The sequence below is a fragment of the Phoca vitulina genome, unplaced genomic scaffold (genome assembly GCF_004348235.1).
Source record: "Phoca vitulina isolate PV1807 unplaced genomic scaffold, GSC_HSeal_1.0 scaffold19, whole genome shotgun sequence".
NCBI classification, from domain to species: Eukaryota; Metazoa; Chordata; class Mammalia; order Carnivora; family Phocidae; genus Phoca; species Phoca vitulina.
This window is the reverse complement of record NW_022589722.1, coordinates 15,947,278-15,970,638: the sequence shown is the minus strand read 5'-3', so window position 1 is coordinate 15,970,638 and position 23,361 is coordinate 15,947,278. Positions and strand designations below refer to the sequence as shown.

The 23,361-nt window shown below is 39.7% G+C and overlaps 1 pseudogene; it reads right to left on the bottom strand.

The window, feature by feature from the left end:
* Positions 1 to 16,696, bottom strand: part of LOC116640094 — a 164,091-nt pseudogene extending 147,395 nt beyond the window's left edge.
* Between the last annotated feature and the right edge of the window lie 6,665 nt (positions 16,697 to 23,361).

Sequence of the window (23,361 nt, the reverse complement as noted above, 5' to 3'; positions counted from 1 at the left end):
CTTACCCAAATTGCAGATTTATGCTCTAAATAAATGACTGTTGTTTTAAAGCTATTAAGTTTTGGGGTAGTTTGTCACATAGCAATAGATAACTAGAACACTTAGCAAATGGTAGAGCTCACATTTGAATATAGGCATTTTAATTCCAGATTCCACATTTGCAGTTTATACAGAGTGCTGAACTGCCCAGATCCCCCTGCAGGAAAGAAAGTCCTATTCATTCAAGTGCTGGGTGTGTTGCTCACCAACAGCTCTCAGTCCTCAGGCTTCCACAGTAATTGCGCTTGGCTGAAAAGAGACACCTTGCCTAATGTCATCATTCCCTCCAGGGGCAGCTTGCGTCCAACATCTGGTTCATGTAGAGATATGAAAGCTCAGCTTCCTTCCCCCCAGTCTGGGCCAGCTCTGAAGGGCTTCCCCAGCTTCAGAACTCTCTGGGGTCAGATAAGGCCTTGCTGCTGCCATGCCACAGTACATCCTCTCTCCCAGTCTGCTTCTTGCACTTCCTCCACAGGTGCAGATCCCGAGAAACCTCCACCAAAACTTCCTGCACACAAATCTACGTTTCAGAATCTTTTTCTTGGGGAACCCAGCCTGCAACACTATTCTTATCCATCATTAAAATAGAATGAGATGTTTACAAAGGACACAAGGCATTCAAGCACAGGCACTTGATGGGAATAGGGTAGAGGGAAGTTAGTCTATGTAAATAACTTTTATTGATTGCCTACTGCATGGGAATATAAAAATAAGAGACTGACTTTATCTAGAAAAGCTTACCATCTAATAAAGGATATAGACAAACAAACATGAAATTGTAATACAGTATAATAAGTACTATGAGAGAGAAGGATTCTAACGCATCCATGGGAACCCATAGGACAAGGAAATGTGTCTCTGTGCTTTGAAATACAAGAGAACATGAGCAGCATATAGGGATCCACAGGCACTGCTAAAAATACAAACGATGGGAACTGGTAAGTGATATAGCTAGAAAAAGCTTTCATGGTCTGGACCATGAAAGACTTCAGTACCCTGGTTAATGGAATGTATTTTACTTTATAGGAAAATAGGGTTCCACTGAAGGGCTTTAAGAAATGGATCATCAGAGTTATATCCATATTCTAGAAAGATCACTACGGCCACATTTTGGAAAATGATTTTAAAAATGGCAAGACTGGAAACAGGAAGAGCATTTAAGGTTTGTTGTAACAATGATCTGGATGTGATTATGACCTTTTTTATTCTTCAAAGGTGCCAACTAAGAAAAATGGGAATTCTGTACCTCTCCCCCAACTCCCTGCCAAAGATTAAACCATCTACTCTGGGCAGTCTATGCTAAATGTGGCTGCCTGTCTTGATTTAACTGAGCAACTAGCTGATTAATCCTCTCTTCCATGGAGAGGCTGAGAAGGCAGAAGAAATTATAGCAGCTCACCAGTTTCATTAGGGAAAAATAGTTCCTCTAGCCCCCAGTACCCCAGAGAAAGCACCAGTTCCTCAAAATGAAGATCTGTATTAGACACTTCTGTGACATGCCACTGCCCAAGCAAATGTTGAGACATTCTGGGCACCCCTAAGGAGTGGCTGCCCTGCCCCAGAGTGTCACGGCCACTCAGAGGACTTCCCTCAAGGATGAGAACATCTCTGCTGGCAATGTATTATCAAGAACATCTAGTCCAGCTTATGCCAGAACTTATTTGTTGTTTGTGTTTGTCTTAAAAACAGTTTTCAGCCACCATTTCTTTGGTTCACAGGAAAGCAGAGACCTATGAAACAGGCAACAGCAAAAGAAGTCTGGAGGAAGTTTTCATGATTGGCTGGGAATGGAGTAATCTCAGCATTAGGGCATCTAAGAGTTCCAAAAAATTGCTGGAATCCTTTGAGATTCAATTCCCTTGTGATTAGAAGGTGGGAACGGAAGTAGGGAGAAAAGTGTCTATTTTGTTTCATTAACTACAGTCTACACATACATGCACACACAGTACTCCAATTCACTTAACATTTTAATTTCTTAAAAAAGGTCCTATTTGAGCATATTAAAAAATTACACAGTACAACATATTAAAGTAAAAATATAAGTTTTTTCTCTTTCACTTTGTCTGCCTTTCTCTCATTCTCAATTTCCATGTCAGAGGAATTACTGTGTCCAATTTCTTCAATATCCTTCCAGTGATATTCCATGCATATATAAATATATATACATATATTCACATACATATATACACACATTTTTGCACATATGGTGGCATACTATTCAAACCATTATTAATCTTGCTTTTCTATATTAATAATAAATACTGATGATTTTTCCGTATCAATGTATCAATACAGATAGAGTCTTCTTATTTATTTAGCAGCCACATAAGATTCCAATATATGGTGGTGCAATAATTTGTTTAATCAGCCTCTTACACTGATAGACACTGAGACTGTGTCCAAAATGTTGCTACTATAAATAATTATGCAATGAATATCCTTGTATGTATACATGTATGTATTTGTGCAGATGTGAGTCTTTATCAAGTGCATAAATTTATAGAATTAGACTTACGGCATAGAAGGGTATAGGTGTTTAAAATTTTGCCCTGCATGCCCCCACCATACCCCTTCCTCAGTCACTGATGACTTCCTACTGCAAGCACCTGCACCTCTTTGTCTGAGGTTTTTCCCTGGCCATAAAAGTGTGCTTTGTGCACTCACAAGGTAGGCCAGAAAAATTGGGGACTGAGCATACCCAAGAGAAGTACTCAGTCAATGACAAATAAATGCCCCCACTTTCTTCACCCTTTGGCAGGGAACAACTCTATACAGAGGTCCCTAGTGGAACTGAGCCTCAGCTATCCACAGTGATAACTCTCTCATTAACATACCCTTTTATTGACTTCCTTCCTTTTCCTCTCCCTACCAGTGCTACATGGGATCACCTCCTAAGTAAACTACTTGCCCTCAAATCTTTGTCTCAGTGTTTGCTTCTGAGGAAACACAATTTAAAGGTTCCCTCCACAAAGGTTGTGATAATTTGCACTTCCACCAACAATGTCTGTTCCTCATCCCCACCTCAATTCCATCCCCACCCCAACTCACCATCAATTTTATTATTTATTCATTTATTCATTTGTTCATTCATTCAATAGATAATTTTGGGGCATATTCTATGTTTCAGGGACTTAGCTGACCCCTGGATACAATACAAAGCACTAGAAATCAGACATACCTCAATTACCTATATTCTTCCTCCTTTAAGTTGATACCTAAATTTCTTTTAAGAAAGGTAGGTCCAATATTATTCCATAGTCGGAGCAAAAGCATTGAAAATGCATAATCTTGACTAAAGAAACACACAAGTGAGGCATTCCAAAAATATGTTCTCAGCAGCAACAAGACAGATTACCAAATCCTCCCCAGGTTTGTGGAGGGTTGGGGTTGAAGAGACAGGAGATGTCAGACCCCTGAAGTAGGTCAAGGGGACCTGGGACAGAAGATATTCTTCAGTGATTTCACATGGTGATCTAGACTAGGGTCTGGTCCAGGACAAAAAGAAACTGTGTAATGAGCAATTCTGTCATACAGCTACAAATGTTCTGCTTTCATGATTTATGGACATGTTTTTGTTTTTCAGACTGCCTGTTTTCATAGTAAAAAGCTTTATTCCTGGAGTACTAATTAATGGAGGTATTATTGTTCTTAAAAGAACAAGAAGGAAAGTGACCCCTATCCTGGATAAATGCCGCAGTCTGCCTTCTCTGCTCCTAAACCAGGCTGCCAAGCTTTGCTGGGAAGAAGTCCCTCCATTCTATAATCATGGACTCCAATCACAGCTGGGCCCTGGATACTTTGAATATAACTTATACTTGTCCATGTTTAACTTTCCCCCATTTTTCTCAGCAGCTATTTCAAACTTTCTCCTTTTTCTTTAAACCCCTAATCTTCTACTTTTTGCCTTAATCCAAGCACATGAACCTTTTTCCTATTTTAAGGGGAAAAAATGGGCAATCCAAACATGGGCTTCTCCATCCACAAATTTCTCCACATCTGCACCAACTCCTGCTCTCTATTACTGAGAGGACTCAAGAACCTTACCTATTTCTCTGGTCCTCTCCAACTCATTACTCTAGGGCTCACCTCCTGTAGCTCTTGTATCTTCACCTTCTCAAGGCCTTACTACAGCCCTTTATTTTTAACAAATAAACATGCCCAGATCTTTCTCATTTTTAAATAAAAGGCACTTTTTCTGTCATTCCCTCTAACTGGCTCCCTCTCATTTCTTTGATAATTTGATGTCTTGAAATAATTGCCTATCCTCATTGTCTTTACTTCTTTGCCTCCCAATCATTCCTAACTCCCTGCATCTTCATCCATCCACCACAAACACACATACTGTTCTCCTTTTCCACATTTTCAATTCCAATAAACTTTTTTCAAAGCTCACCTTCTTCAAAATCTCTATAGCAGTGATTCTCAAAAGTGGTCCCCAGACCAGCAAAAAAAGCATCACCTGGGAACTCCTTTAGAGACTTAAATTATTGGACTCCACTCAAGACTTACTGAATTAGAACTGCTGGGGTGCAAATCAGAGTAGGAGATGAACCATGAGAGACTATGGGCTCTGAGAAACAAACTGAGGGTTTTAGAGGAGGGGGGGATAGGGGGATGGGTTAGCCCAGTGATGAGTATTAAGGAGGGCACCTATTGAATGGAGCACTGGGTGTTATACGCAAACAATGAATCATGGAACACTACATCAAAAACTAATGATATAATGAATGGTGACTAACATAACATAATAAAATAAAATAAAATAAAATAAAAGAACTGCTGGGGTGGGGCCCAGCAATCTGTGTTTTAGTAAGCCCTCTAGGTGACTCTGAGTTTAAGTTTAATACCTCTAACCTCTTCTCTTCCTTTACAAAATTCTTTCTTCACTTAGTTTCTATGAGCTAGATAGTGATGGTTCTTTTACATTTTAAGCTATTCTTTTTAGTCTCCTTTTTCCATTCATCCATAAATATGGTTTTTCCTGGTGCTCTATTATATCACTATCTGTCCTGCCCATGTGATGTCATCTATTTACAACACTTCAGTTACAACCTGTGTTAGTCACGACTCTTGGTTACAAATGGCAGAAAAGGCAATTCAACCTAAGTGATGTTGAGCTATGTTAAACAAAAGATAGAATTTATTGGTTCATGTAACATGTTTGTCTTTCCCCAGGATCTTAAATAATGTTATCAGGATTTGGCCTCATTCTCTTTGTCTTTTAGTTCTGCTTCCATCCGAGTTGGTTTGGTTTCCAGTTCAGGCCCCCTCTATGTGGTCTCTTGAAGCTCCAAAAGTACATGTTCTCAGTTCCAGAGCCAATTAGTTTATGTGCTCATCATGAATCAACCATTGTCTCCAACAAAGTAGAATATGATTACTTCCTTAAGCCTGAGTCATATCACTATTTCTGGAGGTAGGAGTGAGGTCAACAAACTGACCTTTATTTAACATACATAAAACACTTACTATGTACCCAGTACTGTTCTTGGTTCTAGAAATGCAACAGTGACCAACAGAGTCCAAGTCCCTAGGCTCATGGAGCTTATATTACAGAGGGATATATAGTCAGTAAACAAATAAAACAAACAGATAAATATAAGCATAGGAAGATAAAGGGGTAGAGAGTGATGAGACTGCTCAGGGGGACAGGGGTAACTTCCCAGAGACTATCAGGATGTTAATAGGTATAATGAATTCTAGGTGGGTAAAAACAATAGATACAATTCCCAGATCTATGTCTTTAACAATTATAACCAATTGCCTATTGACCCTGTCACTTAATAGGAAAATTAAAATGTCCCAAACTGAAATTAGCATATTCCTTACTTTTAACTTCCTACTTGGTTTTCTTTGAATGGATTTTTCTTTTTAAATGAATGATTTTTTTAAACTAATAAGGATCAGTATCTTCTCTTCAACCCCTCAAATAAATAGCAAAGGATATAGAACAGAAACCTCACAAACAGGAATGGAGAGAAGCTAAAAAGACTATTTTTGAGACGTCTTAGGTAGGAAACTTGGGGAGGTTGGCCAGAGTGCAAAGACATGAACAACCTATGAACAACAGAAATGAACAACTTCCTATGAACAATAACCTTCCTAAAAGTCCCTTCCAATCATCCAATGAAGTACTCTGGGTAAAATCTTAAATCTAGAATGACTTCATTTGTCCATTGTCTCTAGCTTCTACTTGATGGTTCCTGATATGAGTAAAGCTGATTATCTAATTTCCCAAGTCAAGTTTCACTCATCAAATCATGCCAATTCTGCCCCCTAAATGTTTCTGGAAAATATTCCCTGACCCACATTCCTGTGACCATTTTAGTCCATGGCTCATCATCTCTTTTCTCTCTCTCTCATTTGAATCATAACCAGTCTTCTTCTTGTAGTCTTATCCCCTCCCCCAACATTCCTCACATTATTTCTGGAAAGGTCGTGGATTTCCAAGCAGTACTGCACTGTAGGTTGACTTGGAGTTTCTGGTAAAAAAACAAAAAACAAAAACCTCAGCTGAGGTTGCTCAGCCTGATCGTTTTCTTCAGCAACATTCAGCTGCACCCACGTAGTCAACAGAGATTCAGAATTGGGATTTTGCCTGACAAGTATGATGGAAGGACTGATGGACAAGGTATATATGCACATGGGGATGTATTAAAGTGATGGGTCACAGAATCTAAACTGGGTAGAGAGGGAGGCAAGGGCATAAGGGAATAACAGGGAAATATGGTAGAATCAAAGGATTGGATATCCCAATGGGGTAAAGAATGGTTAGAGGATAAGTACTAAAAGAAATGAGCTGGAAAGATAGAAAATGGTGTGCAGGGAGTGGTATACTTAAAATGAGGATTTTGGAGATGAATATTTTTTTTCCTTTCCTGAAAACATGTTTATCTAGCATATTCTGAAAATAATGAAAAAATGGATTGAATTCAATTTAAAGTGGAAGCATGCTTCAGCAATGTAATTTTAAGTGATAATATTTGGTAACCTAAGTAAGTGTCAAGTGCCACAAATCCCCAAACAGAAATTTGAATCCTGAACCTTCAGATTAAAAGTCTGATGCCCTACCAACTAAGATATCCAAGATAGTGGTAATTGAAATAGCAATGTCTAGGGCATAGTGTGTGTGTGGAGAGGAGGTGATAGCTGAGATAGAGTGGAGAACAGATGACTGGATGCAAGGAGGTCAAGGAGTTCAAAGGCCACGTTGTCTGATGTACTGTTCGTCCTCAAGAATGGTGACAAGAGCAATGGCGGAAGGAAAAGCAATGATCCAGACAACAAATCTTCAATGCATAAAGGGGAATGACCAAGAAGACAATAGGTAATAGCAATAAGGTGGCAGAGAAGGTGGCATATTCTGGTAGCTTGTGCTCCCAAGGAGTTGGAAATGGAGTAGCTTTGGGAAGACAGAGCAAAAATCAGAAAGTAATCATAAGGAATAAAGAGGACACCTATCCATCATCCCCAGACCCTGTTGTTTATGAAATATAACATGAAAAAATAAAACAGTCTCAAGACTGGGAAAAATCGCTGTCCTCCGGAGAGACAGATGGGTTTCAGTTAGAGCAAAAAGGGGAAGCAAAAGAAGATGAAGAAATGGGGGATTTTGCTGATGACATATTATGAGTTCCAGAGAGCATAGCAGAAGAGTTTAGGGAAGGAATACAGAAGACTAAGGCGGATTAAGGAATGTGTAGAGGAGGATAAAGAGTATCTCACGATGAGATATGACCTGGAATGTAAACAGGGATCAAAAACATGATGGGGTTAGTCCATGTGGTCTTTTAGAGGGAAATTAGTAACCAGCTCTAACTGTAGTCTTTTTTTTGAGACTAGTCTCTGAAGCAGTTTTCAGTAGTGAGGTGGGAAGTGTTGGAAAGCAACATGGTCTTGCTAAAAAGCATCAGAAGCTCTGTTAGCCTTATAAGGAACCCCAAAGCAATTCCTATTAATCTCTGCATAAACTCTAACCTTTTCAGGGACTGTTTGTATTTTTAAGTGAGGCTGTTTTCCTTAAGTGTATGAAGGGAAGAGATTTGTGCCTCTACATCTTGCTCCCTCTGTCCCATTTTTATGTATGCTCCCCACTTCGCCTCAGCTATTAATATGGCAGAACAGAGATTACAACTGCTACTCTCCTATCATCAAATCATCAAAATAAAATAAACACTAATATTTAATGTAATGTTTTTCTAAATTAAAGCTAACAAATACGACAGAGAGATCAATATGACTATTTGTAGGTTGAAGAAATTTCAGAATCTGAAATTTTTTGGATAGCTATTAGGTTCATATTTAGATTTGGTGTCCACTGTGGATTAATGACAGGGATGGTACATTTTATGTAGGTGATATTTCCTAAGAGCTCTGCAATCTTTCATGTTAGCTAGCTTATTTATCAAGACTTACATAAATTTGGGCTCCTGGGTGGCTCAGTCAGTTAAGCAGCTGCCTTCAGCTCAGGTCATGATCCCAGAGTCCTGGGATCGAGCCCTGCATCAGGCTCACTGCTCAGCAGGGAGACTGCTTCTCCCTCTCCCACTCCCCCTGCTTGTGTTCCCTCTCTCGCTGTCTCACTCTGTCAAATAAATAAATAAAATCTTTTTTAAAAAAAGGACTTACATAAATTTGGGAATACCCAAATCAGTTTTAAAAAGGTCACCTTGACCTTGACCTTGACCCAACTTTTCTACTAAAGAGAGGCCATCAGGAAACTCTGTATACAGATAACAAAGTAAATTCCAAATTGGAAAACTTTATGTTAGTGGTTTGTACTAAATATATACAAACATTCTCATACTAACAACATCTATTCTACTAGCACTTTTTGTGTGCTCAATCTGTGAGGTAGGTATCCATATCCTAATTTTATAGATAACTAGCCCAAGGTCACACCAACAGTTAATAATGCTGCTGGGATTTAAGTCCCAGTCTGTTTCAACCTGGGATTGTAGATAGAAAAGCTCAGAGAGAATGAGTAACTTGTCCAAGGCCATAGAACTATTTGGCAATACATCTGGGATTTAAACCCAGGTCTTGTATCAACTTCTGTGACACTTATTTTGGGGGACTATAATTTACTTTTTCCAACATGATGCTTCTATGTCCCAACCTGGACCATCGTGAAGCTTGGCTTATCCACCCAAAAATCTATGTCTAAACTTCCTTTCTTTTTGTGTTACCTCTCTTTTCTGAGGCACACAAATCTAGAAGAAATCTTTTTCCCAAGCAAGTGCCCATCAGTGTGTCAAAGAGGTCATCCTTACCATTTGCCTCTTCTACAAAGTGCCACATGAGTGAATATATGTGGCAAAAATACACATTTCTTCCTTCTTGTTCTCTTGCCCAGTTGAGATCACTGTACCTCGTTATTCTGTACATATCCCTCATCAGATCTCCCTTTCTCCATTTCAGTAAGATATTAAATGAATAGGCAGCTGGACTTGAGGTGGTTTCCAACATCCTTTCCAATTCTAAAATGCCATGAATCTCTCAATCTGTACTTCTGATTCTTGTCTTGAAATATGGTACACTAAGCACTGATAGCAGATATGTGCTTTTGTTGCTACAACCCCTTCTTCCCCAACTCCAGCAAAAATATGCATAGTAATTATTTTAAGTGTTGGATTTGCATTTCTGTAGTTTCTTCTGTGATGTGATGTCAAGTAAGGTTTGATCATAAAGATGGAAGGTGGTCATGGTTTTCTGTATTTGCCATCCAAGTTTTTAAATACTAAGTAGTAAGATGAAAAGATGACATTGATTAGCCTCTCTTTGAGGCTGAGAATAGGTATGTATTTATTAAGTGGTTTATGTTCTTCATGTTGATGTCTACAGATTGGCTGTTTTAGAAATTGTCTTGGCAATTTATCAGTTGCAGCTTCTGATTTTTCATGAGTTTTCTCAAATAGCTATCCACCTACACCTAACACAATTTTGGTGCAGTTCTATGAGATAGATTAAATTATTTGCTGCCAATAAACTAAAATCATCATAGTTATAATTCAGTTATATAAGCAGCAGTATCTAATTCACCAATGTGTTCTAAATGTTTTGTGTTCTAAATGTTTATGAACTCCAAGAAATCATAGCTGCATGAAGAAACTGAGGCCTGTGGACATAACCCACTTGCTAGAATATTGGCTATGAAGTCACACTACAATACACAAGCCCTTATTTTTATTGTACCTACTTTTGAGAAGTGCTTTTTTCCTAAAGAAAATACTTCATTTCTATCCAGTTGGAATTGGACCTTTAGAATCTATCCAGTTGGAATCAGACCTTTAGAAATTCTTACCACTGATAAATTATGATTTCCCCTGTTCCACATAACTGTAACTATATAACTATATATAGTTATATGTGTGTGTGTGTGTGTGCGTGCGCGCGCGTGTGTGTGTGTGTGTGTATAGTTCAGTGGGGAAAAGTTCAAAAAAATAATGCTCGTGGTAAAAGGAGGGAGAGAAATGAGGTGGCAGCTGGATGGGAAGGTAGAATCAAGATGGGGGAAAGCCAGCATATTTATGTACAGGTGAGAATGATGCAGGATGGAGGGCTAATACAGGAGAATATAAGAGAGAGGGGAAGAATTTCTGGAGTGAGGTCCTTGAATAGGCAAGAAGGGATGCAAATGGTAGTTAGTGTCAACTAGAGCGTGGATATTTACACCTATTAATGGAAAAGAAAACAATACGTGTAGCAACAAAAAATGCGTGGATAGAAAAGTACTGTGGGAGGAGCTTATAGGAAGTCTCTTGTGAAGTTTCTATCTTTTTGATGAAACAGGAAGTAAGGTCTTCAACTAAGAGTGAGGATGGTGGCAGAGGTGGTAGAGAATTTGGGAGAGAAGAGAAAATGAGAACAGCCATCTATAAGAGGAGGTGAGTGAATAGAAAGGAAAATAAAGTATGATTGCTAACCAAGGTCAAGGGCCTATTCTCCCCTCTCTGCTCACCATAGCAATAAACACATACCAATAATCACATAATCTAGAAATTGTTCACATGCTCAGTTTAATACTTCATGATTATATCATCTCTAATTTTTTTTGTTTGGTGTCTCTTAAGCAAGATAGCAAGCTCCTCAAGGTCATCATAGATCATGTCTTGTATTTCTTTGTGAACCTATAGTGCCTACCAAAAGGAGCTGGACACATAGCAGAGGTTCCATGAATGCTCACTACATTCAATTAGAACCAGAACTGCTACCTCTCTAGAATCAGAAACTGACCTGGTGTGGCAGAGCTCACAAGTCCGATGCCAACACAGAAAGAGATGTGGTTCAGAATGGTTGATTTTGAGCTCCTTGGCCTTTGGGACTTGGGGATTTTGGCTGGGCATAATGGTTAGGAGGGCACCAACTAAGATGCAAATACTGGAGAGTTGTCTGCTCTGTGGAGACTTCAGACCACAGAGATGGCTTTGGAAGACTTACTGTGTTCAAGTAATGCAGGAATGCATGACAAAACCTTATTTGGCCCATGGCAAATACAGTAAAATCTTTATCTGTAGCATTTAGATGAGTTAACTGAGATTTATTCTTAATTTATTTTCTTGCTCATTTTTCAAGAAAATTTGAATATTTGTTTCCTAACTGTGCTTTCAATTTATAGAAACTACAATTTCAAATGAGGAGGACATTTGATTCAACTTATAGTACTAAGCTTATTCTGCCAGCGAAAAGGTTTAAGCAACTTGAGATTTTAGCTTTTATTATTGCTTCTTGACACCATGATTATGATAACAGGTGATTTCTATATGTTCAATTTTTTAAAGAACTACCTCTAGATTCTTATATTTCTTCTTATTTCAAATTTAAATTATCTACCGTCTCTTGAGTCCAACCTATTTCTACCTGCATTAAAAGAAAGTAACTTTGGGTTCATGTTGTTTAGTTAAAGCCCACAGTTAGTGCCCACAGCACACTTTCCCTTTGTGCTTCTAGGCGGCCTTTTTTCAAAGTAGGTCAGTGACACAATCAATTAAACCAGGTACTGGATAGAAGAGTACAGCTTGAAGAATATAGGTTGTATTTCCACTTCTTAGCATGTTGCCTATTATGATAAATGACTACTTTATGAATGAAGGAATAAATATACAAATAAGTGTCTAAATGCATACAAGAGGAGAAGGGCATGAACAAGTGATATAGGAGCTTACAGGTATGAGTCATCACTTATAGCTAGCGCAGGGGTGAGGAGGGCATGGAAGAAATGCCGGGAGGTTTAAGGAAGGATAGGTGGAAAATGTGCCAGAATTTTCAAGCTAAATGTGCTGGGGTTGAGGCAGGGGTGAAGATAATTTAGTAGGAGCTACAGGTACAAATGGGGCAAAGCATGTTTAGAGTATAGCAAGTAGTCTAACTTGGCCCAAGGGACAGATGAAGTTATGTAACAAGAGGTACATTTGTTTGCAAAGATCAATTCAGGCTGAACGGCAAAGGGCTTGGAAGTTGTATTAATTTCATAATAACTTAAAAAAAAAAGTTGGTGTGATTCAAAACATTACCCTCCAGGATAGAGAACATTGTGAAGCAGATATCTACAGTCTAAAAGTCTAAATACTTTTTAAGATGACTCTTTAGAGGTTGCTTAGAACTCCTCCTTTTGGAAGAGATTTTGAAATTTAAGCAACACAACAAATAGAAGCATCTTGCTCTGATCATGCAGGACATTGAAAGGTCTGATTTAACAAAGGTTGGTTATTCAGTGATACAGGCAAGGTGATCTACATCTGCATTTGCATTCCATGCCCCTAGACCTTTCCAGCAAAGGTTCTGTTTGACAGTGGAAATGAGCATGGCACCATGAGGCTAAACTGGAAAAATCTCAGATGGAAAGGTCCTTCAGTATCTCCTTTGCTTGCTCTTTCTTTTCTTTTTCTCTTTCCTCCCACTGCTTTTTACGTGTTTGTTTTGTTTTGCACACATACACTTACTTAACTGGAACTATGGGATTTAGCATTATAATTCCACACATATCATATTTCAAGTGTGTCTCTGTCTCAGTTACTAAAATCAGACTTCCTGGGCAAGGAGAAAGCCTCCATTTTGCTCCCAGCTGATGATTGGGACATAATGAACATCTGGAATGTATACTCGGCTTCTTTACATGATTACTGATAGACCCAATCCTGTTGTGTTCTTCCAAGACTATAAAAACGTGTTAACATGGTTACATCACACACTTCAGCTGGTTTGTATAAGGCATGATTTTGCCACATGATATTTACTTTAAAAAAGTAAATAATAGTCTCATTTTAAAGTGATGTTGTAACTCAGGGCACCCATGTCAGCCCTGCCCTGGCATTTCTAGCCCATTTTCTGGACTGAACCAAATTACTTGACACTGAGCTATGTAAGCATATTTTAGTATTACCTACTAACGAAGGCAGATAGTTTAGTAGTTATAGGAGAATGTTTTCCCCAATTTGGGGTAACTCTGGCTTCAGTGTGGGTGGCTGGAATGCCCCAACTGATGAGTTGCATCTTCTAGTCCTATGTTTCAGAAATGGCTCTCCTTCACAAAGAAAATCCCTCTTGTGTAGGATAACACAGCCCTGGGTTTGGCATGTTTGGGACATGGTTGCTGCTAAAATTTTTCAAAAGGACTCAATGAGGATCCTGTGGAATTGTTATTTATAAACTGCAAAAAATGAAAATTTATCACCCCTGGTACTAGATGCTGATGATTGCTATTGTCTGGTTGTTCCTGGCTACACTTAGCATCTGTTCTTAGTTCTTCTCTCCCACTGAAAAGATTCCCTTCATTTCCCATGAGCATTGGGTTTTATGTTTTGTCTATTTTGTGTTTGGGTCCTAAGAGTTGGTCAGGTTTGGATCACAAGAGTCCCTTGCCCACTGAGGCTGTCCTTGGGGGCAACACCTGGAAAATTGTCTTTGGTTTGGCAACTCGTGCTTTATCTGAAAAATTCACAAAAGTGAGTGGGTAGAAAAAGTTTAAATGTTGGAAAACTTGACCTAGATAGCCTCTTGGGAAAAACAGATGCCTTCACTTAGCAGCCCCAGCCTCTCTCCAAACCCTGCAAATACTACAAATGCCTCTGGATGTCTCTTGCTTTCCAAAGCAGTGGAGTGAGTTTAACAACCTTGGCACCTTGCAGAGAAGCTAGCCATTCCAGGATATGGGATTGCTACCTTGACGGGAACCCAAGCAGGGAAGGAGCCTGCCAGATGGATTGGCAGTGATCTAGCCCCAGCAAGATCCAAATTTGAAGTCACCATCTTCCTTGTGAAGAATCAGGAATGGAAAGCCAGAGAGCAGTTGATTAAAGGGAACTAGTTCAGCTAGTATTCATTAGCCAGGAAAAGAGCGGAAAGAAAGGGGGATGTTGAAACAGACACAAAGAATAACTGGGAGCAAAAGGTCAAAATACTAGTTAGTGAACATACAGTCTGGTCAAACCATCCTACCTTGAATTGAGAAAAGTCTGTAAGACTTTAGGAACTGTCCCTAATCCATCCTGAGCTCCATTTGGGAATTGCCAGACAGGTAAAGACATAGCTTTCTGAGAACCCTCAAGCTGCACTGGTTCTAAGGCAGGTTGAGAGGGATTTGCTATGTTTTCTATCCCAGGACAACCTGTAGATGTTTTCCTAACCTTAAGAAGTACAGAAACCAAAGACTGAGTTTGCCCAAAGACTGAGTTTCCCCTAATCTCTAAGAGTCTAAGAAGTTGAGCATAAATTACCCTTAAATAGGAAATGTTAAGGTGTTTATGTCTCATTGAAACAAAGTTTATATAAATCAGAGTAGGATTCAGTAGATAGATGCTTGACAGTGTGAGTTGCTTTACTACAGCTGCCCCATCTACATCCCAGAAAATCTATACTCTTTTCTTATTGCAATTGGAAGAGTATAAGTGGCTTCCTGTCTGAGGCAAGCTCTGCCTGAGTTTTTGCCTTGGAGTCTTACACCTTTTGCGTCTTGAGGGTAATTGTCTATTTAAGCGACTTTGGTTACTTGTTTTGCTTTATTAGAGGCACCATAGTATAGCGAAAAATCTGTAGGGACTTGTTTTTTTTTCTCTGTATTTCTGAGGCACCTTGCAGAGAAGCTAGCCATTCCAGGATATGGGATTGCTACCTTCCAGCTCAGGCTGGAAGTAAGCATAATCTTTCTTTGTTAGTTTCTCCTAAAATGCTCCAAACATGGCTATAACCAGACTCCACCCTAAGGGTTCTCTGAACTTTTCAGACTAGCTATTTTGGAAATTACTATTACAATTATTCTAAATTCATGTTTAGAATTAATTATCCCTTTATTGAGCAGCAATGAAAGTACAACATTTTACAATGGGGGATGTAGGGGTCATATAACAAAATACTGAAAAGGATCATCCAGCTACTAAAGACGTGTAAATCATGTAGTGTTGTATATTAGACCAGCCTGAATTTGAATCCTGGCTCTGTTGTTTACCAGCTATGCGACATTAGGCAAATCGTTAAATTCTCCTAGCTTAATTTTCTCTTTATTCATCCAACAAATATTTTAGAGAATCTGATTATGTTCCAAGAACTGCACCAGGCACTTTGAAATGAAAGTGGAAATAGAGTATTTCATTGAGGTATGTGAGAATTAAGTGAGACAATTAAAGTAATATGAAATAGGGGCACCTGGGTGGCTCAGTCAGTTAAGCGTCTGCCTTTGGCTCAGGTCATGATCCCAGGGTCCTGGGATCGAGCCCCGCATCGGGCTCCCTGCTCGGCGGGAAGCCTCCTTCTCCCTCTCCCACTCCCCCTGCTGTGTTCCCTCTCTCGCTGTGTCTCTCTCTGTCAAATAAATAAATAAAATCTTAAAAAAAAAGTAATATGAAATAAAGAATTGGATAGAATATATATTCAATAATGCTAGCGGTTATTATCATTATTAATTAACAAATATATCTTGAGAACCTATTTAAAAGCAAGCACTATGGTAGGGCTAGGGATATGCTGATGGACAACAGGTTATGAAGAAGCCATGATGGGCATTAGCAAGAGAGGAGGCTGCTGAAGAAAGGGGTGTTTTGAATGGGACGAGAGAGACTTAGATGTGGCCAAGGGACTCTGAGGAGGTGTGAAATACATGAATATGGCATTTGAGGAGGAAACCAGAATTGGCTAGATTGACATGAGGGAAGACTTTTAAGAAGCCCATGCAGTAATCCAGGAATTCATTAATCCAATCTAGAACAGTGCTGGGCAAATTGAGAGAAGGAGGCTGAACTTTTTTAGACATTACAAGGGAAGGTGGAAGAATGAAGGTGAGGTTTGATGAGCGAGTGCATATACATATCATGTAAGTAAGCCAAGACCAAGATGGTAATCATAGATGTCCAAAAGATTTGCAGAGGTAAACCGAGTTACTAGATACACATCCACTCAAACACACACATATATGTTACGTATTCAGTTAATACTAGAGACAGCACCTATCAATGATGTTTTCAATAATTTTTGAGACTTTTCCTGACTATAAAAGTAATACCTGCTGAATATAGAAAATAATAATAATTGGAAAATGCAGAAAAGTATTAAGAAGAAAGTTGAAATCACTTGTTGTCCAGGTACTGCAAGGGCCATCACTCCCCATAAAGCCAGGCATGGCGTAAGTCTCTGGAGGCAAAAGCATGTAGGAAACTTCTCTCTCCATTTTGCCAAAAGGCAAGACATCACCCTACCCAAATACCACCACAGGCCTGAAACTTCTCTCCAGTGATCTAAACATCTATTTTTAAAATAAGGGAATGAATACATTTCCTATTATCTAGAGAAACTAAGCACAGATGTTTACATGTGCATGTGTTTGAGGTATATGAGTGTGTGTATGTGTGTTATATGCACACTTGTTCCCCTTAGTGATAGGGAAAAAAACCCAGGTTTTTGGGGGGCGCCAATGAGTAACATCTTCATAAAATATAATGACATAGTCAAGGCAAGTGCCCTGTGACTTCCTTTTATCAATAATCAGGGAAGAGTGAGTATAGAAACCAAAGGTTTAAGAAAAAATGTATGGAAGGAAAACTCAGAATTGGGAAATATAATCCGCTAACTTGAGTTTTCTTTTCTGAAACTGGGAAAAGACTATTATTGTTGTTCAATTTTAGTGAGGGAGGACTAGTGATTGTACCTTTAGAGAACCAGTGGTGTGATGTTTAATATATATGTCAACTTGGCTAAGCCACAGTACCCAGATATTTGGTCACATTCTAGATGTTTCTGTGAAGGTAATTTTTAGAAGAGATTAACATTTAAATCAGTAGACTTTGAGTAAAAGCAGATTATCCTCCATAAAGTGGGTGGACCTCATCCAATTAGTTGAACACCTCCCTGGAAGAAGAGGGAATTTTACCAGCAGACCACCTTTGGATTCAAACTGCAACTCTTCCCTGAGTCTCCAGCCTGCTGGTCTATCTGCAGATTTTGGACTTGCTAAGCCTCCACATTCACATGTGCCAATTCCTTAAAATAAATTTAGATAGATAGATGATAGATAGATAGATGGATAGATAGATAGATACATGGATGATAGATAGATGATAGATGATAGATAGATATCGACCTTATTGGCTCTGTTTCCCTGGAGAACTCTGATCAATACAACTGTGTTTAAATATTTATTTTGAGTTCTGTAAGAAGCTGAGGACCGCACCACGTGTTGTGAAAACGAGCAAAGTGTGTTGTAGACATGTCTGAATGCCTGCAAGGTGTCCACAGCTGACTTTCACTCCAGGATCAGGGTTCTGTGCTTGGCAGAGGATAAGTTACAGTCTCCAAGGGTACATGCTTACCAAATGGATCATTACCAAGTGCTCCCCTAGAATCTGTATCTCCTCTTCAATTGATTACTCAAACTGCTATTTATGCAGGGAACCTTAACGGGAAGCAGTCTGAAATGTTCCTTAGCAGCCATCTTTAAGTAAAGAATTAAGGCTGGCAGCTCTGTTCCCTGCTCTCAAAGAACACAACAAAACTTCTCTAACTGACCCACATGAAGAGTGGGATGCTCTGATGAACCAGTTTTTCTTTTTTTAAGATTTTATTTATTCATTTGACACAGAAGAGAGACAGTGGGAGAGGGAACACAAGCAGGGGGAGCAGGAGAGGGAGAAGCAGGCTTCCCGCCGAGCAGGGAGCCCAATGCGGGGCTGGATCCCAGGACCCTGGGATCACGATGGGAGCCGTAGGCAGACACCTAACGACTGAGCCACCCAGGCGCCCCCTGAACCAGGTTTTCTAGCAAGTTTAGGGCTCACCAGAAACAAGACCTTTTTGCATTAACCTTTATTCTGCAAAATCTTTATTAAGTATAATTATTTCATTTTTCTATTAAAATTTACTTACCAAAGTAGAAACACAATTTAGTCTTTCAAAATGGAAGCTCTGGAAAGACCACTAGGTGAGCAAGAGATGCCTCAGTTCTTTTTACCTAGCACTGCTCTCAAATTGACCTATGTCCAGGTCTGTTGTTCCATATGTACCTTGAGGCATGATGCCATTCCCAGAGTTAATCACAGATTCAGCTACATACAAATCTTTTTATACAAGGGGATCATGAGAGAATTAGACTGTCTTCTAGCTAAGCGAGGGCTAACTGATGGGGAAAGGAGAAAACCAAAAGGTCTCCACAGTGCAGGAATCTGAGAGCATGGCTACAGGTCATCCCCCACATTGCCCCTACACTGGGAACCTCCTCATTCTGATACAACTTTGTCCATGCTGTTCCTTCTGCCCAGAACAGCCTTTACCGTTTTCTTGTCATCTTAGATGTGAACTCATACCTCAAGACCTAACTCAAATGCTACTCACTCCTCTAAACATTTTTCAACATCTTTAAGCTCTATGAAAGACTAGAATAAAAATGAGTGTGAGCTTAGAGGATATTTAAATTATCAAGAAACATAATTAATACATTTATATGGTGGTATTTTTTATACACAGGGTCTTTGTTCCCTGCTTTTTCATTGTGACTATGTACTTTTTCCCCCAACACATGGCATGTTCTACAGCAGTGATTCCCAAACACCAGATATTCAAATACCAATTACACCTTTTTTTGGTCATAACTGTTGGCCACCTGTAATAGTATTTACTTGTTTAAAATTTTTTTTCTTAATTGATTTTTTAAGAGTTAGATATTTGCTTCAAAAACAGCATCACTTGCCCTAAATAGAAGTTATCCTTAAAAATAAATACAATGAAAATAAAACAGTACTGTTAAATTCTGGATAAAACCACTGCATTCGAAGACTTTGGGCTTAAGGTCCATAGTTTTTGTTTTTTGGGTGTTTGTTGTTGTAATCAGACAGGAAGATCAGCAAGTTTTAGAGAAAACTGAAGACAGACTAGTACCAAACTGAGCTTTTCTCCCTTGTACACTCAGGGTAGAAAGAACTGACAATGAGACCACTTTCACCCTTGTGTGATTCTTTAATGCCCTTTTACCATCAGTGCAAAAGCCCACATTTTGAATGCTGATGAGCGCAGAGCATATAGGGAGACTGGATTCGAGATCCATTTGCAAGCGCCTAAATCTGTTTCAGTAAACAAGTCACTTTTCTATCTATCGATGCCCCGCCCTTCATTTTTCTTATTCACCCTCAGGAGAGTTTATGATAGTTTTCACGTGAAATAGTTTACTTTTATCATCACTTATTTTCCAGACTTTCATTAAATCAACAAAATGCTTTGAACCCATACCAGAAGCTCACCACTGAGACTGCAGCCCCGGGGAAGACATTCGTGCCCTCGCTGAGAGTTATCTTTCTTTCTCCCCTTAGCTCTTTCCTCCTTTTTAAAATTACAGCGAATCAAATACCCAGTTTATTTATTTCAAACAGATGAAAAAATTAAAGATCGGTGCCGCTTAAAGTATACTTGAATCCAGAGCTTTTCAAAACGCCCCACTCCTCCCAAACACACATTAACCATGAAGATTGCCGTGGCAGTTTCCCCGCAGGCCACTAGGCGGCGCGCACATTTTTCGATTCCGAAAGAAAGTGCCTGTGTGGGTACTACCCCTGAACTTTGGAATTGGTGTCTCCTTTCCCCATTTTCTATTCAACTTGGGGCAATTGTGGAGAGCCGTCAGGTTCTCTCACTCCACTGAGCCATCCTCGACCCATGTAGTGACTCCTTGTCTGCCATTACGAAGAATTCTGCTCCCCAAACGACAACAGTTTTGCTTCTGACTGTTTTCAGCATTTGCTCTTTTGACATTTTAGAAAAAATAAGATCCAAGTTTAATGTTGAAAAGAAAGCACTGATTTATTTAGTGAGAAGATTTCTTCTCCCTATTACTGTTTTCCCTAGCTGTGGGGAAAATGCTCCTCTAAGGATTTAAAGCAGCTCCTTTGAGCTAAAGAGCTTTCTAACAGAGCTCTTTCTGAGCAGATCTTTTGGAGCTGACATTGGTGCCCTTGTCAGCAGCATGTTGTATTTTTGAGGTCCAGCCTTTTTCTCTGAATTTTACATTCTGAATTAACAAGCCCTTGATTTCAAACACTGCAGAATACACTCCCAGACCAACTATCCCTACAAATCAGGATCCAAGACATATATCCAGGAGTTCCCCAAGTTCTTTGCCTGGTGGGTGGCCCTAGAACCTTAGACCTCACCATTTATCTGATCCCAAAGTCCCCTTCCCTCTAAATATCTACTCTGAGCTTTTCTTGGGAGTCAGCAAAGACATTAATGAAATAAATTGTAAATATGCCTTATTGCACATGGATATGATATTGCCTTTTGGATGAGCTCCTCCGAAGTTGACATGGGGAACTCTGGGAACAGGGCTTAAGCAAAAAAAGAGTGAAGACTGGGCCTTGCCCACCCCTTTCTGTGAATCTCAATCAGCCTGTTCTTTAAGGAGATGAGCAACTTTCTTTTTCTTTTTTTTTTAAGGGAGGTGTCAGAAGTCTTCTGAGGCTGCAGCTTTATGCAAATGCACTACTCAAGAAGAAGGCTTTAGGGGAGAGTTATTTATATCCCACAGGCATTACACATGCAAAAGGTGAAACTGTGAATCTCTGCATTTCCAGGAGTGGATGTTCTCATGATGAGCGCATCCTTGCAGTTAGCTGTTTTGGTGGCACACAATTCCCATACCTGTCAGATTGTTCTGGGCAGGAGACTACATAATGATCCAGTAATTTTAGATTGACCCTGTATGTTTCTCTCCCAGGGGGACTGCATGACCTGAACTTTTTCTGGGATTAGATTTACTACCACCTTCATCTATCTAGTAATAGATACATTTCATTTCTTTTTCTCCTAAACAGGTACAGCTCTCAGTTATTAAAAGGTAATGATGTGGCACATTTATTGCCCCTTTCCCTTTCAGATTGACCCCTGGAATTAACAAAGAAAATGGCCATGTCTCTAGGAATTATTGCCCTGCTCTGTCGCCGGCTTACCCTACCCAGAAATACAGACCATTCTCCACATCGAAGTCTACAGTAATCACTTCAGGAAATTGCTTTCCCTATTGGAAACTGAGAGCTCAAATCGGAATGTTTCCACAGCACAGCTGATGATAATTACGACTCACTGAAATTTCAGTTTTCTTTGATTGTGACATAAAAACTGGGACATAAATTAAAACCCAATTATCCTTTAAGGGTAATTGGGGTTATAAAACCAAGAGACTGTGAGTCAGTGTGTCGATATTGCAGAAGCACAGTGTCTGATGGAACAATATGTGTTCTGTATTCCAAACAGCCTTTGACACGAAGTGGTTGGGAATAAGGTGATCTGTGCACAGTGCACACCGAGAGTGTACATCAGACCAGGTGACAGCCTTGGAGAAATGGGCAGTGAGCTTCTAGGACATCTTGGAAAGATTAAAATATGCGAAAACTGTAATGGGAACATCCTGGCCTTCACCTGTGAAGGTGCCCAGTGGTGGAACAAGGCACTCAGCGCCAAGACTCCAGCCAACACCTGAGTGCACACTTGCAAAATGTGGTTCTTTCTACCTGGGCAATAGGTACAGTTCTTTGGTGTAACACAATCTATATCATTATAGTCCACGAAAGGATGGACTTTGTTTTTCACAAAGGGCATGATCCCACAAAGGCTGCAGAAAAGATTTTTGGTAAATCAAGTCATAAATTAACTGCACGAAGGGGAGCTCATTAAAGGAAGATTTGGATTATTCTTTAAGGACAGGAATTGCCCACATACCTGTGGCTCCCTACCAGGCCACTTCTTGATGATGCGTATGTGTATACTCTTCGGGTCAAATCTTATCCACCAAAACTTCCCAACCACGTACCCCAAGCCCTCTTGTGACACATCCCTCATTCTGGATATTCAAAAGAGTTTCACTTCCCTGTCTTTCTAGAGAATTTTTTATTCGCTTCCATTGTGCACCGTTCGTATTTTTAAAAGAGTACATACCCACCACATGACAGTGACATTTTCCTCTCTGGCTCTGCCACTCTGCCCTTTCAGTGCCTTGACTGTGATGCATGTGTTGGGCACATAGCAGACACTCACTAAATGATGCTGAACATAATGTACCATTGAAACAGCATAACTCCAGATTTTTAATTCTTCTTTTTGGAAGGTAAACGCCATAAGTTATTAACTACACAGAAGACTTGACCAAACCCAGCTCCCTTTCAAAACCAAGCAGGTTTTCCTTTGAGGGCACTCACCTCTGCAAACACTTTTCTGGCCGCAGGACAACATAAAGGTCCAGACTAGGGTATCCAGCAGACCTCTGTTTTTAATTGTTGCATCAGTCTCATCAAGTCCCCTGAGAATCACGAGAGAGAAATGCAAGGTCCAGGTTATTTCCACAACCCTGGGAAACCAAGCTTGGATAGACATCTAGGGAAAGTGTTATGTCTGATCTGGGCTTTTGCAACCTTATTTCATAATCCACTTTCTTATCTACATCTCGCAAAACCAAAGAGCAATTGGTACAAACTGTATTGACAAAAGATCAGAACTTGATTCTCAATGGCAAAGGCAAGTATACATTATAAATAGCAAAACAGCTGGCTTGGACCATGTTGCCGGCCACTCATCCAGTTGAGGGATTTAAATGACATCATAACCCTTGAGAGGGTATTGCTAGCCAGCTGGTGTTATTTAGAATACACAAAAATTGGAGAAAGAAAACACACACACACACACACACACACACAGGTTCAAGTTATGCAGAAAAACATGAACAATGGAAAAATAGTTTGCCCCTCAGGTGCCCTTCCCTGGGCGGGGAGGGGAGTTGGGGAGAGGTTGGTAATAGGAAGCCTAGTAGAGAAAGGAAGAAAAAGATTTTATTTTTTCAGTTGGCTTTATAGCTCAGCAAAG